The 15,788-nt window shown below is 46.8% G+C and overlaps 1 long non-coding RNA gene across 1 annotated transcript in view; it reads right to left on the reverse strand.

Moving 5' to 3' along the window:
- LOC142295127 (uncharacterized) overlaps window positions 1-15,431 on the reverse strand; it is a 29,253-nt gene extending 13,822 nt beyond the window's left edge. Inside the window, exon 1 of the long non-coding RNA XR_012751373.1 lies at window positions 15,352-15,431. This is a non-coding gene — a long non-coding RNA (uncharacterized LOC142295127). The remainder of the gene's footprint in view (window positions 1-15,351) is intronic.
- Window positions 15,432-15,788: the final 357 nt, after the last annotated feature.

Below are 15,788 nucleotides of genomic sequence, written 5' to 3' on the forward strand. Positions count from 1 at the left end.
GCTCTGTATGGGGATCCCGGGAGTGGTGACAGGGAGCAGCAAAGTTGTTAGTTCTCCCCTCCGTGGTAGGGGGTGGTTGTCCCGGGGTCCAGTGATGAGGTGGAGGATGAGGGATGGCGGGGCCGGTGCAGGGCTTGCTGAGGTGCAGGGTCGCGGGGGCAGCGCTGTGCCTCACGGCACGGTGGTACTCACTCAGCCTGAGACAATGACACAGTTCTCGGTAAAACACACGGCTGGAAAGACGGTTCCCACGGACGGCTGCTGTTGCTTTTCCCCGGTAGTTAACGGTGACTGTCTCTTTCCCTGCACCTACGTTCACTGTTGGTAGCGATGGATTCCCACCGGTAACCCGCTCCCCGACTTGGATATGGGCCGGAGGAGCCCCTCTTTGCCCGCAGGCGCTGGCCCTGAGAAACTGGTGCCTTGGCGGTGGTGGTGTCTCTCTCATACGGATGGACTGTTGCCTTCAATTGGGACTTAGTTGTTTGGAGACCCGGAGGTCCCCTTCACTGACGGATTTGGCAAATTCACGGCGACTCCTAGCCTTGCCGGGATCCGAAAGGCCCCTGCCACTGGTGCTGGCTTCTCCTTGTGTACCGGTCCGGTACTGCCGGGCCACCACCCGTCCGCGGTCCTTACGGCAACTCCGATCAGCCTCCACTGCAGACGGTCACCGCCGTCTGCTAACCTTGCTGTCTCAGTCCGGGGCACACACCCGGACCAACTTCAGGCTTCCAAACTGTCACTTTCCTCTTTCTCCTTTCACCTCACAACTCCTCTCTTTCCTTTCCACTACTCCACTCTAACTCATCTCTAAACTGAACTGCCTGGTTTTCCCGCCTCCAGGACTGTGAACTCCTTGGTAGGCAGAGCCAACCGCCTGGCCCACCCCCTGGTGTGGACATTAGCCCCTGGAGGAAGGCAACAAGGATTTCAGGTCTAGCTTAGGTGTACCTAACCGGGGTGTAGGGTGTGGTGATGTCATTACCTGTGACCCCTGGCTGGTCCAGGGCGTCACAGAAGCAACAGGTGTTGCTAGGCAGAGTTGGCAGAGAGGAAAAATGACAGTTGAAGGAGTGACAGTTGAAAAGAGCCAGTGAGTGAGAGGGGTGTGAGGATTGTGAGGAGACCCCCAAAAGGCGACTAGGAGGTAGTAGCCTGAGGGTAGATAGATCCCAGGCACTACGCACGAGGGGGTACTGGACCCCAGAGTAGACAACAGCTCCAAGCGGTCTGCTGATCCAGCCGTGTGTGGTGACTTCCAGGGTACCACACCACCCATAGGCTCAGGGACACAGCCTCATATATAGGACCCGGGAGAGGGCACAGAGAAGTAGCCTACCCCACAAGGGACCGCGAGGCCTGTCATACTGGGCCCGGAAAACAAAGGAGCGGAGCGCCGCAGGTCACCAACAGCTTCAGGCAAGGGGACCATCAGCTCTGCATGTGCACAGAGGGCTCAACTGGGACTCACGTCAGCACTGGGACAAAGGAAAGTCGGTTGACCAGCCGTGCCAAACTGCACTTGCAACATCCTGTGAGTAAATTACCAGTTAATCTGCAAGAACTGTGTCGTGTTTATTACTGGTGCACCACAAGGTGCAGCACACCTACATGGGACTTAAGCCCCTACTGGCGGAGGGTGCGAACACACTTGCTGCTATACCATCTGTACCTAAAACCACAGCAGCGGCGGGACATCTTATTACCGCAACCCGCCAGTGGCATCACAAGTGACATATAAAATAACCCTGTTAACGAGCGCCCCCCCAGGTAACGGAACCGGGCATGGCTACCTGTGATGGCGATCCCCATTATCCACCACCCGGAACCGAGTATCCCAAGGGCCTAGGGTGTGGCAGCGCTCTGCAAATTGGCGTCACGAACAGGATACAAACTAGGCCCAGCAACCCTGGGTGCAGTGTGCCTTAAACCGTTTAAAATTGTATATAAACTATGTCGCCCTTTTGGCTCAGTAAAAACTACTGCGCCATTGTCGCGGGCGGAGGAGGGGATGCTGCGCTCTCCCACTGCTCGGGTCCGGCTGCCGCTGCTGCTGCGGCCGCTGCTGCTGCTCGGTAGTGGCTCGAGCGGTGGGCCGGATCCCGGGACTTGAGCGGCGCTCCTCGCCCATGAGTGAAAAGGGGGATGATTGGTTGTGGGGGTTTTGATTATGGACGCCACCCACGGTTGTGGTGAGATTGGTGACACCACCGCTGCTCTAGACGGGGATCCCGGGAACGGTGACTGGGAGCAGCTTGGTTGTTAGTTCTCCCCTCCGTGGGTAGGGGGTTGGTTGTCCCGGGGCCCGGTGATGGGGTAGGAATGGATGACAGGCGGGTTGCGGGGCCTGATGAGGTGCAGGGTCGCAGGGGCAGCGCTGTGCCGCACGGCACGGAGGTACTCACTCAGCCCAATGATGATGACACAGTTCACGGTAAAACAAGCGGCTGGATGGTCGGGTCCCTCGGACGGCTGCGGTGTTGTTGTTCCCTGCAGGTTAGCGGTGACTGTCTTTTCCCTGCACCTACTCTGTCTGTACGGTTTCGATGGGTTCCCACCGGTAACCCGCTTCCCGACTTGGATATGGGCCGGAGGAGCCCCTTTTGCCCGCAGGCGCTGGCCCTGAGAAATGGTTGCCTTGGCGGTGGTGGTGTCTCTCTCACTGGGTTGGACTGTTGCCTTCTGTCGGGACTTGACTGTTTGGAAACCCGGAGGTCCCCTTCACTAACGGATTCGGCAACTTCACGGCGACTCCTAGCCTTGCCGGGGTCCGAAAAGCCCCTGCCACTGGTGCTGGGTTCTCTTTGTGTACCGGTCCGGTACCGCCGGGCCACCACCCGTCCACGGTCCTTATGGTAGACTCCAATCGGCCACTCCTTCAGACGGTCACCACCGTCTGCCAACCTTGCTGATCTGTCCGGGCCACACACCCGGACTAACTTCAGGCTGTCTTGCTGTCACTTTTCTCTTTCCACTTTTACTACTCCAACTGCTCTCTTTCTTCTCCAAACTCTATCTGCCTGGTTTTCCCGCCTCCAGGACTGTGAACTCCTTGGTGGGCGGAGACCAACCGCCTGGCTCCACCCCATGGTGTGGACATCAGCCCCTGGAGGAAGGCAACAAGGGTTTTGTGTCTGACCTTGATGTGCCTACAGGGAGTGTGGGGTGTGTTGGTGTTGTTCTCTGTGGCCCCTGGCTTGTCCAGGGCGACACACCATCACTCTGACTGTAAAAGAGCGCAAAGTTTGAAAAAGTGCGCAGGAAAACCTGGTTCCGCCCCCCCACAGGGAATCTGCAGAGAAGCCAAACACCGAGCAGTAGCCTGACTTCAGGAGCTCCTGAGCCGCTCGGGATCCCCATAGAGAAGGTTGCTGAAATTAACCAAGGGGGACTAAAATGGAAGCGCAAGAGTACGGAGACGCTACCGGACCGAGTTGGAGCGCAGACGCTGTGGTGGTGGCACCGATCATGCCGCTCATGCTACCCTACCTCCCAGGCGCGACCTGGATGCCCCAGTACAATGGCAAATTGGATACCTTAGCCGGATTCAAAAAGAAAATAACTACTTCAATGGACATGTATCCCTTAACCGGCAAGCAAAGGGCGTCCATTATACTGGGTCAGCTTAATAGGGCAGCGGAGCTAGAAGCAGAAACTTGGTCAGATGCTGAACGCGAGTTTGTAACCACAATCTTTGACAAATTGAAACTTGCATTTGAGACCCGCACTGTGGCAGAACTGCGGATGGAGTTCTACAACTGCAGGCAGAAACCGCAGGATAACATTAGGGACTATGCCCTGAGACTCCAAGCATCAATAAGGACATTAAAACATGTCGATCCTCTCAGTGCCAGAGATGAAAACCGGATGCTAATGGAGCAGTTCATACACGGCCTGTTGTCATCAGAGGACCGCAAGCAACTGCGCCTGTGGTCCCTTGAACATGCTGATGCGGACTTTGCAACTCTAAAAGATCGGGCTATCAAGGCGTTGCAGCCCCCGACAACCTCAGACTCTACCCTGACGGTGCTACCTGCAAGTGTCCCTTCCTTGGAAGTGGAACCTGCCTCCTCTACTCCAGCAAAGGCCAACGGGCAGGTTGCGACCCCTAGTGCACTAGAGGACCTGCGTTCCCAAGTGCAGCAACTCAGCGAGGACGTAGCAAAGATCCTCAAAGCCATGCAGCTTGCTCCAGAGCCCAAGCCACCAAACCGTATCCTGCTTGCTGACTGCCCTGAGGACATCCCGTGGATGAGGAACCGGAGGAGTCCCCCACTGCGAGGAAGACCCACCGATCGCTATTGTTCTTCAGGACAACCCATCTGCCGGCATTGCAGTAAAACAGGCCTTCTTGCAAGAAGGTGTCCTTTAAATATGCAACCCCTGGGGCCAAGGGCCAATCCCCAGGTGTAAGTCGACAAGGCCCAATGGAATGGCGTGACCGGTATGTGGGTGGACGTCCGATTCTGTCCATTACCTTGGACGGGATCCCCACTTCTGCACTGTTGGACACCGGTTCACAGGTAACCACCATTCCCTATGAGTTGTACTGCCCATTCTGGTGTGATGAAGAACTCACCCGACCTGATCCAAGCCTCACCATATATGCTGTAAATGGGTTACCGGTAGAGCAGATAGGATTTAAAGAAGTAACCATAAAGGTGGGGAGGGTGGAGCTTAGGGGTCAGGGATTGATTGTTGTTAAAACTGATGCAAATGATAGAAATCCCCATGTGATCCTAGGTACCAATGTAATTGAAAATTGTTTGGAGAAGTATTGTTCTTGCTCCAACAGATCGCCAAGATTGCCGATGTCAGGCAGCAGAGGGTCCTGCAGAAGAAGATTAAAGTCCTCTTGCTAAAACAACAGGTAAACCAGTCTGGTGGAGAACTGGGTAGTGTGCGGGTAATGGATTCTAACCCCATTGTATTACCTCCAAGAAGTGAAATGATGGTGTGGTGTCGGGCATCCATAGGTCCTAGAGGGCGAGATTACCAGGCAGTGGTAGAGCCCGTGTACTCAGGGGACTGGTCCACAATCCTGACAGCCAGGGGGGTAGTCAATGTACACAAAGGGAGAGTTCCTGTACGTATATTAAATTGTGGGGACGAGGAAGCCAAATTGCCCAGGTACGCTACCATTGGTAAATTGTTTACCGTCACTGAAAATGCCATTCCAGCAGCAGAACCACTTGCCCCAACAGACCTGGAAGATGAGCAATTAGCAAACTGGTGCCAGGAACTCCATGTTGGTACCGACTCCAAGCCTTCTTAACAGAAGCAAGGAGTATACCGGGTTGTGCAGGAATATGAACCAGTCTTCAGTAAGCATCCATTGGGAGAATTAAAGGGGTACAACACCATATCCCCACTGGGAACCATCCTCCCATCAGAGAGCGATACAGACCTGTTCCACCAAAACACTATCAGAGGGCCAAAGAAATGCTACATGACATGAAGGAGGCTGGGGTTATCCGAGATAGTTATAGCCCTTGGGCAGCTCCACTAGTCTTAGTGAGAAAAAAAGATGGCACCATGCGGATGTGTGTAGATTACAGGCAGATAAATCGCATTACACATAAGGATGCTTACCCATTACCTCGCATAGAAGAGTCACTAGTTGCACTCAAGACTGCTAACTACTTTTCCACCTTAGACCTTACTAGTGGGTATTGGCAGGTCTCTGTAGCAGAGGAAGACCGGGAGAAGACTGCGTTTGCCACCCCGATGGGCCTGTGCGAGTTCAACAGTATGCCGTTTGGACTCTGTAACGCACCTGGAACCTTCCAGCGCCTGATGGACTGTTGTCTGGGGCATCTGAACTTTGAAACTGTACTACTCTATTTAGATGACGTCATTGTGTTCTCCAAGTCCTACGAAGACCATCTGGAACATCTGGCAGCGGTGTTTGAAGCACTATCCAAGTACGGCAAGAAGCTGAAACCATCCAAGTGCCAGCTCCTTAAACCCAAGGTTCAGTATCTGGGACACGTAGTCAGTGCTGAAGGAGTCGCGCCAGATCCATACAAGATAACAGTCATCAAGAGCTGGCCAAGACCAACTACTATCAAAGAGGTACGTCAATTCCTCTGCCCGGTAGGATACTACCGAAGATTCATCAAAGGTTACACCAAGATGGCTGCCCCCTTGCAAGACCTCCTGGTTGATCAACCCAAGAAAGGCAAGAGGTCTGATCCTCCATTAGAATGGGGTGAAAAAGAAGAAAGTTCCTTCAAACAAATGAAGTGGGCTCTGACGGGGGAAGAAATTCTTGCTTATCCAGACTACAACTTACCCTTTGTGCTCTACACAGACGCCAGCAACGTGGGATTAGGAGCAGTGTTGTCACAGGTCCAGAATGGGAGAGAGCGAGTAATTTCCTACGCTAGCAGGAAGCTTCGGCCTACTGAGAGAAATCCAGAAAATTACAGCTCTTTCAAGTTGGAGTTCCTGGCCATGGTCTGGGCTATCACTGAGAGGTTCAAGCACTATCTAGCAGCCACTAAGTTCACAGTCTTCACTGACAACAATCCTCTTACCCATCTAGACACAGCAAAGTTGGGTGCATTAGAACAACGCTGGGCAGCTCGGTTATCCAACTATGACTTTACCATCAAATACAGAGCTGGACGTAACAACAAAAATGCAGATGCGCTGTCAAGAATGCCCCATTTGCAAGAAGAGGGAGAAGACATAGATGAGCTAGAGGAGATAGAGTTACCTGCCTTCCATCGCAAGAGAACATGCCAATGTCAACAAACTGGTTCTAGACCAAAAGAGGCAACCTTGAAACCCTTATTCCATTTTAGTTGGAAAGAGACACAGGACAGTGATCCCGCTGTCAGCTTAATCAAGAGACTGGTAAGCCAAACAGATTCTCGTCTTGCACCAGAGGCTCCACAAGAAGCCCAACATCTGTGGAAGAATAGAAATAAGTTGTTTATCTACCGAGGAACACTCTGTAGACGATTCATCAATCCAAAAACTCACGAGATGAGGTGGCAAGTGATAATACCAAAAAGAGACATCCCAATAGTGTTAGAAGCGTACCACAATGACGCCGGACACTTCGGTTGGAAGAAACTTGAGATATTACTCCGTGAAAGATTCTACTGGGTTGGAATGAGATCTTCTATCGAAAACTGGTGTAGAAATTGTGGTCCATGTGCTTTAAGAAGAAAAGACAGAGATAGTCAAAGAGCACCACTGCAACCTATTGTTACCAAACAACCTCTAGAACTAGTCGCCTTAGACCATGTGAAGTTAACACCGAGTACCAAACGTTATACTTATGCCCTTACCATTGTAGACCACTATTCAAGATTCCTTGTAGTAGTACCAGTCAAGGACCTAACAGCACAAACAGCAGCAAAAGCGTTTCAAGCCTACTTTTGCAGACCTCATGGTTATCCAGAGCAAGTAATTGCAGATCAAGGACCAGCGTTTGAAGCAGAAGTTTTTCAAGAGTTCTGTAATATGTATGGTTGTAAAAAGATTCGTACAACATCCTATCATCCTCAAGGAAATGGAATGTGTGAGAAAATGAATCAGATCGTCATTGCTATGCTAAAGACCCTACCACTGGAAGATAGGAACAAATGGCCAGAAAAATTACCTGACCTAGTGGATATGTATAACAACATCCCCGTAGGGTCTACAAACGTCACCCCAGCTTATGCAAGCAAGACCAGGAAGATTACCCGTCGACTTAGACCTGGGAGTCCTAAACCCTGAAGACCATCTACAAAGTGATTGGAATACAGCTCGTCAAGCTCAATACAAGAAGGTTCAAGAATGTGTTGAAAGGAATTTAGACCAAAGTAGGGAAAAACAAGAAAGAGATTACATCAAAAACGCAAAAGCTGTACCATTGACACCTGGAGAAAGAGTACTAAAAAGAAAAAGAAGACTTCACAAACTTGATGATCAATGGGAAGAAGAACCTTACATTGTCCAAACATCTAACTTTGACAACAAAAAAGTCTGTATTATTAGCAAAGATGAAGGAAAAACATCAACAGCTGTTTCTAGAGACCATTTAAAGAAATGCCCAGAACAGTTAGCACCAAAAGAAAATACAGAAAGAATTGTAAATCTACCTCAACCTGAGCCAAAGAAGAAAATGATCCATACTGTATTAGGAGATTTCCCAGAAGATTGGCTGCAATACAATGGAGCCATAGTCATACCTTGTATCACCTTTCCACAAGTACCAGAAGAACCTGTACCAAGACAAGAAGAACTTGTACCAGTACAAGAACCAGAAGAAATCTCAGGGGAAGTTGAACCAGAATGTTCTGCAAACATTGACCTTGTCAATCCTACAGTAAGGGTAAGAACACGTAGATACTTACCAAGTCAACCTACTGTACCAAGTGTAGTACAAAACACAGACAACATTGACACACCAGAGTTGCGTAGGTCAAACAGAAGCAACATTGGTCATCCCCCATCCAGACTAGGAGACTGGGAATACTACTAAAGATGGTCATTAAATACATATTAACTGTATGTAAAATGTAAATAATGTATATTAAGCATGTTGACCCTACAGAGACTGACCTGTATGGACTTTTGGGTCACTAACAACTGTTCGTAATGTTTGTTTAAGTACTGTGCCTCCCTTTGGGAAGAATCCAGGTTTTTCCCCATCCTTTGTTTTTAATGGACCTAAGCCACAGGACTGGCGTGGCATAAAAATATTTGTATATAGTTGCATACGTGGTGCTTTTCATTGGTATTACCCAGGAACTGAATTTTTGTTCCCAACACCCGAAAAAGAGAGCCAGAAGTCACAGGGAGGGTCTGCAGCGACCCCCATCACCATCATAACCGGTGATGTGCTCCCTAGGGCAGTCCCCACAGGGAACAGTCACCAGGACGTTCGGAGAGGTCCACCGGATAGTGGCCTCAGAGACTTTGGGTGGTGGTAAGAAAAGTGTACAGAGTACTAACCTGTTACAAATGTATATTTGTTATTTATTGCTGTTTTAAAAATAATATATATTTTGCAGATTTTCTTGTTTTGCAGCCCGCGGACGTGCTGGTCTTAACCAAGGGGGAATGCAGCACCCTGGGATATGCTACCCCAGTGATCTGCAGGATCCTAAGGCTTTCTAGAACACCCTATGCTGACAACCCACACCTCACACACAGGTAGGGGCACATTCCCTGAGACCTGGGCGCAGCATGTAGAGGGTTAACAGTGGTCAGGTGTGAGAACCAATCCGTTAGCTGTTAGCCTGGGAAAGGGGTGTGGCTTGTGGGAAGCAACAGGTGTTGCTAGGCAGAGTTGGCAGAGAGGAAAAATGACAGTTGAAGGAGTGGCAGTTGAAAAGAGCCAGTGAGTGAGAGGGGTGTGAGGATTGTGAGGAGACCCCCAAAAGGCGACTAGGAGGTAGTAGCCTGAGGGTAGATAGATCCCAGGCACTACGCACGAGGGGGTACTGGACCCCAGAGTAGACAACAGCTCCAAGCGGACTGCTGATCCAGCCGTGTGTGGTGACTTCCAGGGTACCACACCACCTATAGGCTCAGGGACACAGCCTCATATATAGGAGAGGGCACAGAGAAGTAGCCTACCCCAAAGGACCGCGAGGCCTGTCATACTGGGCCCGGAAAACAAAGGAGCGGAGCGCCGCAGGTCACCAACAGCTTCAGGCAAGGGGACCATCAGCTCTGCATGTGCACGGAGGGCTCAACTGGGACTCACGTCAGCACTGGGACAAAGGAAAGTCGGTTGACCAGCCGTGCCAAACTGCACTTGCAACATCCTGTGAGTAAATTACCAGTTAATCTGCAAGAACTGTGTTTATTACTGGTGCACCACAAGGCGCAGCACACCTACATGAGACTTAAGCCCCTACTGGCGGAGGGTGCGAACACACTTGCTGCTATACCATCTGTACCTAAAACCACAGCAGCGGTGGGACATCTTATTACCGCAACCCGCCAGTGGCATCATAAGTGACATATAAAATAACCCTGTTAACGAGCGCCCCCCCCCCCCAGGTAACGGAACCGGGCACGGCTACCTGTGATGGCTATCCCCATTATCCACCACCCGGAACCGAGTATCCCAAGGGCCTGGGGTGTGGCAGCGCTCTGCATTAATATAAGTATAGATCAGTTCTAAGGACCGAAATATGAGTGTATAGGTGTAAATAGGTGTGCATATCTGCATATATATATATATATATATATATATATATACATATTTACAGAAAACCAGCAAATATGGTAATACAAAGAAATGGTAATGTAGAAAATGAATATAAAAAATTATAAAAATTGCTTATAAAAATTGTCAGTATAAACTACAAAGAACAGGCAATAAGAAAAATCAATATGGTATTGTATTGTATGTATTATTGTAAAATGGAAAATATTATAAAGAAAATATGGAAAAAATAAAATTAAAATTAAAAATAAAAAATAAAAATGATAAGTAAAAACAAGAATAAAGTGTTGACTTTCCATCAGGAACTTAATAACATATGGCCAGAACTCCAGTTTACCATTCAGTACAACCAAAACCATCTAAATTTTATGGACACTATGGTTATCAAAGGAGTTGGAGGCAAGCTAGAAACGGACCTATCTCTAAGCCATGTAGCGGGGTGGACTCTTTAGGATACAGCGAAGTCACAAACGGGAAAAAAACGGCCCCAAAACTAGATCAACTAACGAAAGTACTTTACTACAATTTGGATATGAATGCAATCAAAACAGGGGAAAACACTCAGGGAAAATCCCCAGACACTCAGCAAAGAGGCTGAGACCCTTGTACTATACAGCATGGTGCCTTGCAATATGTATCAACTACAATATATACACTATGCGTTACCTACAGGCGTAACTGGATAATGCAACCACCAACTACCTATTAATACTCTTAAAGATGAAAAAATGAGATGGGTGTGAAACACCAGCCATCCGCTGTACAGCACAACAGTTTACAAACTTAAGATAAATTTACTCTAACCCCCAAATGACTATTCACCTGCCCCAAAATAAATACAGTGCACATTAATGGAGAATCCTTCCCAAGATTCACTTTGAATGATCAAACAACTTACTATATGCAACGGCTGCTTAGCGAAAAGAATAAAAACTTAAATAAATAACACATATATTTTTCAACACAAGCTTCTACCTGGATGAGCTCAATTATAGCCTAAAGTCCGTGATAGGTCTTAGCAACATCCAGTTCTAAGTGAGGTCTTTGTTTCCGCACAGAAGCCTCAATGGCGAAGAAATAGATGATGTAGTCATGGAACCAGTTGTCTTAAATGATGATTGTGCAGTAATTGCAGGCTGACAGGGTTACTATGCCTACCTAAACTCACTACAGGCCCTGACTCAGTCTCAAATATTCTGGCGCCAAACTGGTGTGAGATGCTTGCATGGTTTCCCACTGTCATGATGCAGTGGGATTTAGTTATCTTACTGACCTGGGTCTGCTATAGATAATATGTCTGAAGTACACAGTCAGATGAGAGGCCTCTGCAACAGATGAGCAATACTGCTGGTAATTGTGGCTTGTCTCCTTGGAAACATCCTATCAACTTCATGACAGCGTCCTTTCAGCAATCTTCTCCCATCTGGTAAGGATTCGGATACAGTCACGATCAGCTGCACTCTGTCACAGTTCTGGTCAATATGATGAATTTCTACTGCAAATATTATTTCTTCCCTCTTCTGCACGTCCTCTGTCTTTGTGTTCATTCACTACCAACTGTGAACTGCTTCCAAGATGGCTGCCACTTTACTTCCTGTGATGTACATTTTTATATCCGCTTGTAGCTCCGCTCCCATTTGAGCTACTTATTGCAGTCCTTCATCTGTGCTGAAAAGCAGGGGTCCCTTGGGTTGAATAATGACATTTAATCTCCTTATAAAGTATTATCACATTTTTACTGACAGAAAGGAGGTCGTAAAGTTACATACAATGTTCACATTTATGCGACACAAATATATACAACTAAACCATGCTTGTGAGGTGATACAGGGGCTTGCCCTTAGAGGTGAGCGGTGTTCTAATCGAACTGTTCGCCAATCTCAAATTTGACCTGTTTTAGGCGATGTTCGAGTCGTTCCACGAACGCAAACAATTAGCTTCAAGTTCGACAGTTCGAGGTTATGTTGGATAACGGTTCAATCACCAAAAGCGTAACTGGCTTTTCACTACTGTCATTGTCATTGTCATTGTAATACTGTCATTCAATGTTAATACAGTGGAACCTTGGTTAACAAGAACAATCCGTTCTGGGAGTGTGCTTGTAAACCACGTTACTCATTCAGCAAAGCAAAATTTCCCATAGGAAATCTTTGCAATGCAGACAATTCATTCCACAACTTGTGCAATCTCCCATCCTGGTCCCCTATTGTGCCATTCCACACATGCACAAACACACACAAACATGTACAAACACACGCAAACATAGTTACCCGATACACATCCTATACTACGTGTATCGGGTAACCATCGCAAGAGGGAAGAACTTCCTCTGTCAGACGCTACTGAAAGGCAGCTCCTGCCTTTAACATCAGCGTGCTGGCAGCGGAAGCTCCGGGGCATCGGTCGCATGATTACCCGATACACATCTTGTACCGGCGAACTGCAAGTCCCAGGAGGCCGGCGATGGTGCGGAAGGTAAGGTGAGCATAATATGTGTCTGTGAGTTCGTGTTTGTGCATGTTTGTATGTGTTTGTGTTTGCCTGCTATTGTTTTCAATGATGTTCGAAGATGTTCGAAAATGTTCAAAGAACATCCGACGAACACAGCCCAAGTTCGACAAAGCGAACTCGAACACTAGGATGGTGGCTCATCTCTACGTGCCATACACCATCTTTAACCAGGTACATATTTCTGGCTGTTACACCATCTCACATACTGTATATATACTGAATATATCAAGGCTACTGATTGAAATAATCTATTACACTTCACTAGCTGTCACTCTCAGGCCACAAAAAAATAAATTCCTAGATCCCAATTCTTATAAGTTAACAGAATAGTAAGCCAAGACAATATCAGGGCTGGAGAGGAGAAATGGGGTTAAAGGGAGCCTGTCAGGTTCAATATGCATCCAGAACCACGAGCAGTTCTGGGTGCATATTGCTAATCCATGCCTAACTGTCCCTGTATCTAGTAGCATAGATAAAGAGATCTTTAGAAAAAGTATTTGTAAAGATCTTTTACCGTATGCTAATGAGCGAGGGGACTAGTCCCCTGGGCGTTAGTTCCCTTGGCTGGTCAGCTCCATTAGCATGTTAGTATGCCCCTGTGGGCGTGCTAACATGCTAATGAATGTGCAGCGTCACAGGATGATCTCACTCACCTCCCTGCTGCCATCTTGTCCGACGCTGCATTTCGGCTCAGTGTGCATGACCCTGGAATTTGAGGGCGGAGAGGTGAGTGAGATCATCCTCTGACGCTGCACATTCATTAGCATGTTAGCACGCCCACAGGGGAATACTAACATGCTAATGGAGCCGACTAGCAAGGGTAACTAACTCCCTTGGGACTAGTCCCCGCACTCATTAGCATATGGCAAAATATCTTTAGAAATACTTTTCTTAAGATCTCTTTATCTATGCTAGTGTATACAGGGACAGTTAGGCAGGGATTACCAATATGCACCCAGAACTGCTCATGGTTTTGGGTGCATATTGGACCTGACAGGTTCCCTTTAATGCCGTGCTGCTACCAATTAAAAATACTGTTGATTATTAATAAACTTCTTTTATTTCATAGGTCATTTGTCCTCAGCTTTATATAAGATGATATCAGGGACACAAGATTAAATGAAATACATGCCATATTCAAAGCAAGAGGCTTCCCTGAAACCATATTGAGGAGTAATAGAAATCTGACTCCACGCACCAATATATCTAGGACTGACCATCATGTTACTTTCGTTTATACTTTCCACCCTTATGCCTATAGTTACATAGTTCCATAGTTACTTAGGTTGAAAAAAGACCTAGGTCCATCTAGTTCAACCTTCCTCCACAAAGTTCTACATTTGGTCACTGTCATTTATAACCGATGTTGTGTTTACTGAGGAAATCATCCAGCCCTTTTTTAAAAGCCGTTATAGTATCTGCCATTACTACCTCTTGTGGTAGGGCATTCCACAGTCTGACTGCTCTAACTGTAAAGAACCCTTTCCTATTTATCTGCCGGAATCGCTTTTCTTCCACTCGCAGTGAGTGCCCCCTGGTCCTTAGTACTGTCTTTGGAAGGAATAAGTCATTTGCCAGTCCTTTATATGGACCACACATGTATTTTTACATATAAATGAGATCTCCTCTGAGACGTCATTTTTCTAAGCTAAACATATCTAACTTTTTCAACCTGTCATCATATGGGAGGTCTTCCATTCCTTGTAATAGTCTAGTTACCTGCCTTTGAACTGACTCTAACTTCTGAATATCCTTTTTAAAATGTGGAGCCCAAAACTGAATCCCATATTCCAGATGTGGCCTTACAAGTGATTTATAGAGGGGTAACAATACGTTGGGATCCCGGGATCTAATCTCTCTTTTTATACACCCTAAAATCTTGTTTGCTTTAACTGCTGCCTGACATTGAGTACTGCTGCTCAGCTTATTTGTAACCAGAATACCCAAGTCCTTCTCCTGTTCTGTAGTTCCGAGTTTACTTCCATTTGATGTATACGCAACTATAGGATTACTCCGTCCTAGGTGCATTACTTTACATTTATCAACATTAAATCTCATTTGCCAAGTATCTGCCCATTCTGACATCTTATCCAGATCTTTTTGAAAAAATTGTACTATCAAGGTCACTTTTTAATATCCTATATAGTTTGGTGTCATCAGCAAAGACTGACACTTTACTATCTATCCCATCCACAAGGTCATTAATAAAAAGATTAAAAAAAAATGGTCCTAGCACAGATCCCTGCGGCACCCCACTGCTGACTATAGCCCATTTAGAGAATGTACCATTTATGGCTACTCTTTTTTTTCTATCTTTTATCCAATTCCTTACCCAGTTGCATATAGATTCCCCTAGTCCTTGCTTCTGGAGCTTTAGTATAAGGCTATTATGTGGTACAATATCAAATATATTTGCAAAGTCCAAAAAAATCACATCAGCTGCATTACCAATATCCAGATTTGCAATTACCCCCTCATAGAACCTAACAGGTTGATTAGACATGACTTATCTTTCATAAATCCATGCTGTCTGTCAGTTATTATATTATATTCTGCAATATATTTTTGCATGTCATTCATTAAAATGCTCTCTAAAACTTAGCATACTACTGATGTCAGGCTTACTGGACGGTAGTTGCCTGGATCCACCTTCTTACCTTTCTTAAATATCGGTACCACATCAGCAATCCTCCAATCCTGAGGCACCAGTCCTGTTACAAGTGAGTGTAAAAAGATGAGATACAGCGATCTGTTGGCGCTTAATTCCTTCAATATTCGTGGATGAATGTCATCTGGCCCTGAGGATTTGTCAATGTTTAATTTACTCAGACACAGGCATACCTCTTCTTGTGTTAAATTAATTATATCAGGTGGTGAACTTTGATTTTTCACTTGTTGAATGATCCCTGGAACAGTCAGTTCCTTGGTGAACACAGATGAGAAATGCCTATTTAATACAGTCATATGAAAAAGTTTGGGCACCGCTATTAATGTTAATCTTTTTTCTTTATAATAATTTGGGTTATTGCAACAGCTATTTCAGTTTCATATATCTAATAACTGATGGACTCAGTAATATTTCTGGATTGAAATG

Source organism: Anomaloglossus baeobatrachus, chromosome 3 (assembly GCF_048569485.1).
Source record: "Anomaloglossus baeobatrachus isolate aAnoBae1 chromosome 3, aAnoBae1.hap1, whole genome shotgun sequence".
Lineage (NCBI taxonomy): Eukaryota > Metazoa > Chordata > Amphibia > Anura > Aromobatidae > Anomaloglossus > Anomaloglossus baeobatrachus.